The sequence below is a fragment of the Salvelinus sp. IW2-2015 genome, linkage group LG16 (genome assembly GCF_002910315.2).
Source record: "Salvelinus sp. IW2-2015 linkage group LG16, ASM291031v2, whole genome shotgun sequence".
Classification (NCBI taxonomy): domain Eukaryota; kingdom Metazoa; phylum Chordata; class Actinopteri; order Salmoniformes; family Salmonidae; genus Salvelinus; species Salvelinus sp. IW2-2015.
Window position 1 is genome coordinate 32207364 of NC_036856.1, and position 11531 is coordinate 32218894.

Below are 11531 nucleotides of genomic sequence, written 5' to 3' on the forward strand. Positions count from 1 at the left end.
TCTATATCCAACCTGTGAGTTTCTGTCTAGGTTTCAGCTCTATATCCAACCTGTGAGTTTCTGTCTAGGTTTCAGCTCTATATCCAACCTGTGAGTTTCTGTCTAGGTTTCAGCTCGAGGGTTGAAAGCTCATGATCAATTTTAGCATATAATAACAGGTTTTCTCAATTTTTTTATTTATTTTAATTTATTTTATTAAATATATATACAGTATATATATTTTTTTGTGTTGCATATATTGGAATCCATAGTGTATTTTGTACTGAAATATCTAGGCCTTGTCATTTAGCGGTATGCTAGCTATTAGCCTGGCATAATAGAAGTTAGCATGGTGAATTAGCTTGTACATGACCTAGTCTATCCTACCCATGACCCCATCCATCTCCTTTAATCCGGAGTTATCAGCTGTCATTGTAATTACCATGGTGGTCAGGCTCTGGGAGAAATATTGTCATTTTACCATGTTCCTCCCCTGATCATGTACTACCATAACTCACCTTTAAAGCCCCTGACCCATCCACCCCGAACACACACACACACATCCTCAAATCAAATGTATTTATTTTGCCCTTCTTACATCAGCTGATATCTCAAAGTGCTGTACAGAAACCCAGCCTAAAACTCCTAACAGCAAGCAATGCAGGTGTAGAAGCACGGTGGCTAGGAAAAACTCCCTAGAAAGGCCAAAACCTAGAGAGGAACCAGGCTATGAGGGGTGGCCAGTCCTCTTCTGTCTGTGCCGGGTGGAGATCCTGACAGGGTAGAACCCTTAGAGGTCATAGTTGAAAGGTTATGGGGTCATGGGGTTGTGGTGGTCAGAGATCTGGTGAGAAGCGCTGTCAGCGGCCACTCCCAGTTCCCAGCATGCTGAGGGTGAGGTCAGTGTCTGCCCGCCAGGCCAGGGTCATGCTGAGAAACATGGGAAAGAGTGGTGGACGATTAATCACAGCCAATAAGGCGGAACCAAGCTGGCTAAGACACCACTAACACCCATTACAGAGTGTGTGTGTGTGTGTGTGTCTCTCTGTCTGTCTGTCTCTGTGTGTGTGTGTGTGTGTCTCTCTGTCTGTCTGTCTCTGTGTGTGTGTGTTACTCTCTGGAACAATACAAGGCTCTCTGATAGAAAGGGTTCAAATAAATTGGTCGTGTTCAGTAGGCATCTTACGGGAGAAAACAGTGAGAGGGAGCAGAACAGGGAGGTGCTATCTGAACTTGTCCAATAAGAAGGTCTTGTTTTGCTACAGTGTGTTATAATGAACAGGACATTTCTGTTACACTAGAATGCCATTAGAATACTTTTGATAGCCTTCGAGTTGTTATGACCATAGCTGTACATGAGCCTCCTCTCCTCCTGGCTGTACCTCCTCTCCTCCTGGCTGTACCTCCTCTCCTCCTGGCTGTACCTCCTCTCCTCCTGGCTGTACCTCCTCTCCCTCCTGGCGGTACCTCCGTTCCTCCTGGCTTGTAAGCCCGTCCTTCTCCTCCTGGCTGTACTCCCCATCCTCCTCTCCTCCTGGGCTGTACTTTTCCCTGGCGGTACCTCCTCCCTCTGGCTGTACCTCCTCTCTCCTGGCTGTACCTCCTCTGCTCCTGGCTGGTACCTCCTCTGGTCCTGGCTGTACCGTCCTCTCCTCCTGAATCTGGCTGTATCTCCTCCTCCTGGCTCCTGGCTGTACCTCCTCTCCTCCTGGCTGTACCTCCTCCTCCTCCTGGCTGTACCTCCTCTCCTCCTCCCTGGCTGTACCTGCCTTCGCTCTCCTGGCTGTACCTCTCCTCCTGGCTCCTGGCTGTACCTCCTCCTCCTCCTGGCTGTACCTCTCCTCCTGGCTCACTGCTGTAGCTCTCCTCTCCTCCTGGCTGTACCTCGCTTCTCCTCCTGGCTTCCTGGCTCGTAGCTCGCTCTTCCTCCTGGGCTGTACCTCCTCTCCTCCTGGCTCCTGGCTGTACCTCCTTCTCCTCCTGGCTCTGTGCCTCTCCTCCTCTCTCCTGGCTGTACCAGCTCACTCTTGATCCACTCACGTAAGAGATAACACTCTAGTATTCACAGTCAGGCCTTGTATGATTGGCTGCTCAGTAAGTAGCAGGTCTATATAGGTGTTCCTTTACATTGGATGGGGTACTCATACAGTAGATTGTATTTCTATGGTTGTACTGTTTTCTTTGGGGGTGTGGTTAGTATTGATATACAGTAATAGGTGATTAGTTTGAACAGCCGTCTGTTGTCCATACTCCATGCTGTCAGTGGGATGACAGGGACCATAAGGTGGTGTGTTATCTCAAAAATACATGGTGTATTGGTCTATTGTGTAACACAGCCTCTACAGCAGACAGCAGGGGGCTGAAAGAGGACCGCTGGGTCCTGACAGGTTTGAAATGAGGTTCAAACACGGATGCTCTCTTTTACTCTGAGCATCAGCACCTTTTTGTCTGCTCACAAACTATCTGACACTGATGACAGGGGGGTTGAGGCAATGTGTCACGTAGCAGCATGTAACAGAACATGACACACACACCCAAACACATTCCTTACCTTACACAGTAGTGTACTTACGTTGTTCAGCTGCGTTCTTTACAACTGGACCTTTAGAATTTGCTAGAAGCTGGGACCTCTCTTCTCTAATGAAGCGGTTCATTAGGGACTTAAACACCTAACTGGACTTAAACATGGATTTTAAAAGATCCCTCTGCACCAGACTGTACCGAGGGACTGCACCAGACTGTACCGAGGACTGCACCAGAACTGTACCGAGGACTGCACCAGACTGTACCGAGGACCGCACCAGACTGTACCGAGGACCGCACCAGAGACTGTACCGAGGACCGCACCAGACTGTACCGAGGACCGCACCAGACTGTACCGAGGACCGCACCAGACTGTACCGAGGACCGCACCAGACTGTACCGAGGACGCACCAGACTGTAACCGGAGGACCGCACCAGACTGTACCGAGGACCGGCACCAGAACTGTGTTTAGGACCGCACCAGACTGTACCCGAGGACCGCACCAGACTGTACGGGACCGCACCAGACTGTACCGAGGACGCGCACCAGACTGTACGAGGACGCACCAGACTGTACCGAGGACCGCACCAGACTGTGTTAAGGACCGCACCAGACTGTACCGGAGGACCGCCACCAGACTGTGTTTAGGACCGCACCAGACTGTGTTTAGGACCGCACCAGACTGTGTGCATGTCTTTACCAGAGGGCATTGTCGTGCCTGTGACAATCAGTACACAGCAAACGGACCTAACCCTCTACTAAAACTAGCATACGGAAATAAGAGGAGCAAGGCTGAGAAGGACAGGTGGGGGTAGATACCGACACACACACACACACACACACACACCATACACCCACACACACACACACACACACACACACACACACACACCGGTATTTTAGAGGACCTCTGACCCTCTAAAACACACTACATGTAGGACCCTAGAACACGCTATAGCCTGGAAGCCTGTCCACACCCTCAGCTCGACACGCTGACTTACACGCCTCATGCCTGGCACATGAATGAAGTGTGTCCAATGGGTTTGTAGCTACTTGATGTATAGGCCCTGATTCATGTCTGCTTTCTAGGAGGGTAATGTGTGTGTTCGGATACCCCCACCTGTCTTTCTCAGCCTGCTCCTCTTCATCCGTATGCTAGTTTAGTAGAGGGTTAGGTTTAGGCCAGTGACCCCTCCACTCCTTACAGGGAGGTCGCTATGCACCCTACTCCACTGATCACACTACTGTGTGTGTGTGTGTGTGTGTGTGTGAGAGACCAGGGGGCCATGTCGTCAGCTGTTATTGTTCCAAGTGTTGTCCCTCTACTCACTATTAAATCCTCCAGCTCCTGGGTTACAACCCGCAGACTGAACCCAGAGGTTAGAGGTCACACTTGTCTTTTTAAAGATGAACCGTTCTGAGAAGCTGTTAGAGTTATCTAACACACACACACAGGTGACAGTGGAGGCCCATGCAGCCCTGTCCCAACGCTCTCTGAGGGGGTCAGAGGAGAGCACCATTGGTAAGGTGACTGTGGTCTACAGCTGGGGAGATGGGTAGGGAAAGGAGGCGAGGGTTGGGGTTGGGGGTATCACACACACTCAGACTGGGAGGAGGTTTGGTGAGTGGCCATTAATGCCCCAGTAGGATATATGGCCTGGGTCAGAAGCTGTCGTAAATCAGAGGGTGTAATTGTCGTGGCGATAGCGGCTGGTGCCGTGGCGATAGCGGCTGGTGCCGTGGCGATAGCGGCTGGTGCCGTGGCGATAGCGGCTGGTGCCGGGGTCGTGAGCATGGCGTCAGCCTGTGGAATAATGTTTCTTTCTGTGGACCTGACATGGCACCACATCAGACACATGGCTCTTAACACCATGGAAGGACATGGAGACTCACGGCAAGACACTGAGGTACTGGCCATCAGAGAGAGGGACAGAGAGAGAGAAAGGGGGAGAGATTTGGACTTGTTCTGTTCTCAGCTCAGCTCAGAACAAAAGTGAAGTGACTTTAGTTGTGTTAACTAAGGAGAAGGTAGAAATGTTGTAGGAGGATGAGCAGAGAGAGAGTGATTTATGTTGTCTTTGGTGAGATCATGTTTATAGACCAACAGTCTCTTATCCCCCCTCACTTTCTCTCTCTCTCCCCCCTCCTCTCCCCTCTCTCTCCTCTCTCCCTCCCTCTCATGTATTCCCACTCTGAGTGCTGTCCTCATGGTGAGCTCTGTGGTAGTATCATTTCTCTGCTCCTGTCTGTCAGTGTACCCACGTCTGTAAACCCTGACTACACGACAGGGCCCCAGACATACTGACAGACACAGGGCCTAGGGGGTGAGCTGCACACTGGGGCCCTACTGACAGACAGAGGGCCTGGAGAGCGAGCTGCGCACTGGGGCCCAGGCCCTGACAGAGAGAAGAGTGACTTAATGAGTTCTCTTACACACTCAGTCACCCAATGAGGCTAAACGACCATTACTCACAGGACTAATATATGTTTTCACTCACAAGATTCAGACCCCATACCTCCTTCCTCTCTCCTTCCTCTCTCCCTCCTCTCCTCTCTTCTCTCCCTCTTCTCCTTCCTCTCTCCCTCTCCTCTCTTCTCTCCCTCTTCTCCTCTCTCCTCTCTCTCCCTCCTCTCCTCTCTCCCTCCAACCCCTCTCCCTCCTCTTCTTTCTCCCTCCAACCCGTCTCTCTTCTCTCCTCTCTCCCTCCCTATTTCCCTCCCTCACGTTTTGTCACACATCAGACTAATATGTTTTCACTCATACAAACCCTTTACTCTTCTCTCTCCCTCCCTCATTCACTCCTCCCTCCTCTGCCTTCAACCTCTTTCCTGTCCCTCCTCTCTTCACTTTTCAAACCCCCTGCCTGTTCCCTTGTTCTTGCCTATTTTTTTCCGCTCCCAGCTACTTTCCAGTCAGACCCACATTGACATTATCCCACCCCTAGTTAGCCACAATTGACTTAAAAAGCCAAACGTATATCACAATATCTGCCAATTAATTTCCAGCYATGCTGCCTGTCTGCCCCTGTAGACAGAGACTTTCCCCAAAACTTTCTCAATTAAATGTTAACTGCAAAGTAGGCTTACCTGGCAGAATGATATCATGAGTATTTGTATTATTCGAGTGGGATTTTGTTTTGCAAAGTCTGTCATGACATATGCAGCAGCAAAAAACATCGCTAGACCAGCTCATTAATCTCTTGCAAATATATGAAGGGGTATTACAATTGTTATTTTTCCAGCCCTAAAAGTGTTCTTTCCTTTCACAATTTCAGTGTTTCTCTATGAATAATTGTAATTTTGAGAGTGTGAAACCGAGAAAACGGAATTTGGGAAAATACTGTTGGTTGTTATACTTTATAATTCCCTTCAGCACAGGATCAGAGAGAAAGACAAAGTATCACAGGATCAGAGAGAAAGTATCACAGGATCAGAGAGAAAGACAAAGTATCACAGGATCAGAGAGAAAGTATCACAGGATCAGAGAGAAAGTATCACAGGATCAGAGAGAAAGTAGCACAGGATCCAGAGGAAAGTATCCAACGCCCGCTCAGAGAGAGACAGAAGAAAGTTGAGATGGAATAAAGAGAAGATATACAGGCAATAGCCGAGAAAGTGCACAGGATGAGGAAAGGTATGACGGTAGGGAGAAAGATAGCACAGGGATCAGAAGAAGAGAGTTATCACAAGCGATCAAGAGAGAAAGTATAGCACAGATAGGAGAAAAGATATACAGGATCAGGAGAAGTAGCACAGGATCAGAGAGAATGAGTAGCAGGCAGGTGAAGTCAGAAGAGAAAGTAGCAACAGTAGCAGTGCAGGGAAGAAGTAGCACAGGATAAGAGGAAGTAGCAACGCGAGGATGAGAGGAGAGGAAGAGTATAACGAGATCGACGAGAGAGAAATAGCACGCGAGATCAGAGAGAGAGTATCACGAGGGGGATACATGAGAGAGAGAAGTATCAAGGATCAGAGAGAATGTAAGCACAGGATCAGTGAGAGAAAAGTACACAGGATCGAAGCGAGAAAGTACAGAGGATCAAGAGAGGTAAGAGTATCACAAGGATCACACAGGAGAACAGTAATCACCAGAGTGAAGAGAAGTAAGAGGCAGAGAGAGAAGTTCATCGAGAGGATCAAGAGAAAGCTTCAGAGGGAACAGAGAGAAAGTATCACAAGGATCAAGGAAAGTAAAGTAATCAGAGGTATGAGAGAGTATCGAGAGAAAGTAGAGAGAAAGTTAATCATAAGGAGGATCAGAGAGAGAAGTTGATCAGATGGCTCAGAGAGAACAGTATAGAGAGGAGTCAAGAGGAGAAGTGTAATGAGACAGGAAGGAGAAGTTAGAGTCTAGAGAGAAGTACGTAGAGGATAGAGCAGAAGAGTGCAGAGGATCGGGATGAAAGATGTCAAGGACTCGAGAGAAGTATCAATGCGATTCAGAGAGCGACTAGAGGTCGTCAAGGAAAAGAGGAAAGTTATCACAGGCAGCGGGAGAAAGTGAGTTACAGGATCGAGGAATAGGGTATTCACAGGATCAGAGAGGAGAGAGAAAGTATCACAGGATCGACGAGAAGAGGACAGTATCAAGTATCGAGAGGTAGAGTATCAACATAATCAGGGAGAGAGAAGATATAGTATACACAGGCATTCAGGAAGAGAAAGTCCTACAGTATAGAGAGGGAGTAAAGTTCAACACTGTATCGAGAGAGTAGAAGAGAAGTACCACGAGATAAGATAGAAAGTATCACGATTAGAGAGAGAGAGAAAGTACACAGATCAGCAAAGAGTATCGTTCAGAAGGAGGCAACGTATAGAGAGAGAAGTATCACAGCTCAGAGAAGTGCAGTACGAGAGTAGAATATCACAGATAGAGAAAAGAGGTTACAGTATCGGACGTCAGATAGGAGAGAGAAAGTAATCACCAGTCATTCAGAGATGAGAAGTATCACAAGTCATCAGAGAGAGAGAAGTATCAGAGATGAGAGCAGTATCACAGTCAGAGAGAGAGGAGAAAGTTCAAGATGAGAATGAGAAATATTCACAGTATCGCGAGAGAAAGAGAAAGTACGGACAGTATAGAGAGAAAGTATACAGGATCGAAGAAAGATGAAGACGAAAGATCACGGATCAGAGAGAGAAGAACTAGTATAGAAGAAGAGAAAGTATGCAAGGTCACGAGAGAAAGTTATCAGCAGGATCAGAGAGAAAGGAATTCACAGGTTCAGAGAGAAGTTCGACAGAGATCAGTAAGAGAAAGAATGAACCAGTATCAGAGAAAATCACGAAAGAAAGTAATTCACAGTCAGAGAGAGAGAGAAGTATCACACGTATCAGAGAGAAGGAGAAGTATCACAGTATAGGAGTATCCAGGATCAGAGAGAGAAGTATCACAGTATCAGAGAGAGAGAGAAAGTATCACCAGTATCAAGAAGAGTATCACAGTATCAGTATAGAGAGACGAGAAAGTATCACATATCAGAGCGAAGTATCAAAGTATGTGACAGAGAGTACAGATCGAGAAAAGTTCACAGTAGTAGAGGAGAAAGTATCACAGTCAGAAGAGTATCAAGTAGAGAAGAGAAGTATCTACAGCGATCAGAGAGAAATATCACAGTAATAGAGAGAGATAGACGAGACAAGATCACAGTATCAGGAACAGGAAAGTCATCACAGTATCAGAGAGAGAAAGTAAGAGGAGTAAGAGAATCATCAGTTCAGAGAGCCAAAGTATCACAGTATCAGAGAGAAAGAAGTATCACAGGATCAGAGAGAAGTATCACAGTAATCAGAGAGAGAGAAAGTATCAACAGTATCAGAGAGAAAGCTTCACAGTATCAAGAGAGAAAGAGAACTATCAGAGGAGCTAGAGAGAAAGTATCGACAGGTCTAGAAGAGGAAACGAAGGAAAGTATTCACAGGATCGAGCAGAACGATCCAAGTAGTCAGAAAAGAAGTATTCACGGAGGAACGGAAAAGGTATCGAAGATCAGAGAGAAGAAGTATCGAACCAGAGGATGCGAGATACGAGAAAGTTCAGTAATCAGATGAGAAAGAGAAAGTAGTCTTTCTGTAAACTCTCTTTCTCTCTCTTTCTTTTTGTGGCTTTGGCTCCCCCTCCACTATCCTTTACTATCCTTTAATTGCAAGGCTGTTCACTCTTTAGGTGGGGGGTCTAAACCAGTTAACTATATGGGACAGTCTCAACTTTCAGCCTTCAATTTGCTGCTCTACTGTAATTTTACAGCTCTGCGCTAGATTTGGGTTCTGGGTTTAGTCTGTCATTTAGTGCCCTTGGCTAGCAAACTGTGGCGAGATCTGTAATGTATTTTAAGAGGACCCGGTGACTGAGAGAGGAGAGGGTCTGGAGGCGTTCAAAATGTCACCCTATTCCTTATATGGTGCACAACGTTTTACCAGTGCCCTATGGGTGCACTTAATAGGGAATAGAGTGCCATTTGGGATGCTGCCTCTGTCTGTATAAGTAATTGTCGGCCATTTTAACTGAACCTCCATTATATCCCAGGTATGAGTCTGCCATCTTGTTCTCATGTTACCTGGCAACCCCTCTAAGTGAGCTGTCTGATTGGGTAATAGTTGTAGAGTGGCTGTTTAATGGCAGTAGGGTCGTCCTCCAGGGTCAGAGGTTAGGGGTCAAATGTTGCCAAAATCCCAGGTTCCAGGCTTGGGTCATCAAAGAAAGCTCTCAGCGGCTGGGGAGGGGGGTTCTGGTGAGGGGGGGGTGTAATAGATTGGGGGAGAATACAGGTGCATATTTCACCTGGAGAGGAAACAGGTTTGACAGTTAACAACCAATCCTGTATTAGCACCTTGGTGGGTGAGAGTGTGGGGGGGGGTTAATGTCATTAGTATAGATATAGATGTGCTGGAACAGTGTGTAGCTATTTCTGTTGTGTGTTTCTATGCTATCTCTCTCTCTCGCAATCTCACAATAGCAGTGTGTCAGGTGATGATTATTTGCAGAAGGCAGGAGTACATTTTATTTTTATCGCTCTCTTTTATGTTTTTTAAACGTTTTCCACCAACAGCCAGGTAACATGAGACCCTGCTTTGTCGGAAAAATGTATAAAAAATAATAAGTAGAAAGAGGGTAAGGAAGGCAAGCAGAATGCGAATGGACAGTCTCATTGGTTTTATAGCAGGATAAGAGTACGGCATTATAACCATATCCCACCTTGACAACTGTTAAACTAACTAGTGACGTAACCACGACGACCCATGGCGTCACTCCTTGTTCTAGTATCCATTGACGACTGTATCGTGTTTTAATTGGCAGAAAAATCTCACAGAGCAGAATGCGACAGGATATCAAGAGTGACTGCTTCCTGTATAGACAGGAAGTGAGGTCTTTATGAGAGCGGTGGATTGATTTCCTAACCACTTCCTGTTTAGAAGTATAGTGCCTACGTACTGCCCACTAAGCCTAGCTTTTAAACAGTGTATAGTCTTAGTACTGTGTGTAAATGTGAAAGCAGAACGTCTGGCCTTTAAACCACCCTCGATCTGACCAATTGATCTCTCACCAACTCTCTCTCTCTGTCACACACACACACACACACACACACACACACACACACACACACACATAAATCAGTACAAAAATACCACTTGATAAGCGGTAATAGAAGGGTAAGGGCAAGGCAAAGGTGAGCAGAATGGCGAATGGACAGTCTCAATGGTTTTATTAGCAGCGATACAGAGTAACGGCATTAAATAACACATTATCCCCCACGTTGACAAACTGTTAAACTACTAGTGACGTAACCACGACGACCAGTGGCGTCACTCCTTGTTCTAGTATCGCATGACGACTGTATCGTGTTTTAATTGGCATAGAAAAAATCTCACAGAGCAGAAATGCGACAGGATATTCAAGAGTGACTGCTCTCCTGTATACGACAGGGAAAGTGAGGTTTCTTTATGAGAGCGGTGGATTGGATGTTCTAACCACTTCCTGTTTAGAAGTTATAGTGCTACGACTGCCACTAAGCCCTAGCTTATCTTAAAACAGGTATTAGTCTTAGGTAACTGGGTGTATAAATGTGAAAGCAGAACGTCTGGCCTTTAAACCACCCTCGATCTTGAACCAAGTTGATCCTCTCACCCAATCCTTCTCTCTGTCACAAAACCACCCACACACACAACCCCCACTCCACACACACCAGGCCACACCACACTCACACAACACACACACACACACACCACACTACAACAAGAGGGAGAGAGATTATTGCTGGCACCGGACCGTGAGCTGCGGTGAGGCGACCGGACTTGAGATGTGGGGTGAGGGACGAGACGGACGCGTGAGAGAGGGGACTGAGGGACGACGGACGGAAGAGCGGCCGAGAACGGATGGAGGAGAGAGGACGGCGGACGGACGGATGAGACCCCAGAGGGAGAGCACCAGGAACACGGCATGCGAGGGCGTAGCTGAGAGAGTGGACACGGCCCGCAGGAACGGACTGGGGATGTAGTCCCTCCAAGTCGTAGACTAGCACGCGGTAGGCGCCCACTCTGGGGCGATAGAGGTGGAGGAGGGCCGGACGCACATGGAGTTGGGAGAAGGAGGACGGCAGGGTACGTGACGGTGAGAGGGATGAGGATACGGATGGGACTGTTGAGTCTCTCTGTCCTTCTCTCTCGTCTCTGTGCTGGTCTGTGCCTCTCTGTTGCGTCGGTCTCCTGTCTCTCGCATGTCTTTCTGTCTCTCTGTCTCTCTGTGCTGTTGTCCCTGATCTGTCTGTCTCTCTGTCTGTCTCTCTGGTCTGTCTCTCTGGTCACTGTCTCATCCACTGTCTTGTCTCTCTGTCTCTGTCTCTGGTCGTCATCTGTCGTCTCAGCTCGTCTGTTCTCTCTCTGTCTCTAGTCTCTTCTGTCTCTGGTCTCTCTGTCCTCTGTCTCTCTCTCGTGTCTACTCGTCTCTGGTCGTCTGTTCTGTTCTGTCCTGCTCGTCTGTCTCTCTCTCTGACATCTTCTCTGTACGTCTCTGTCTCTTGTCTCTCCTGCG

General features: G+C 47.6%; 1 protein-coding gene and 1 long non-coding RNA gene across 4 annotated transcripts in view; both read left to right on the top strand.

The window, feature by feature from the left end:
• gmds (GDP-mannose 4,6-dehydratase) overlaps positions 1-11531 on the top strand; it is a 258314-nt gene that overhangs the window by 137443 nt on the left and 109340 nt on the right. The window lies entirely within an intron of this gene.
• On the top strand, positions 5881-8279 carry LOC139028951 (uncharacterized). 2 transcript variants are annotated; one of them, XR_011481182.1, is made up of 3 exons: positions 5881-6016; positions 7885-7927; positions 8243-8279. It is a non-coding gene; the product is annotated as an uncharacterized lncRNA (long non-coding RNA). The 2 variants fall into 2 exon arrangements; XR_011481183.1 differs by having other exon boundaries at positions 8268-8279.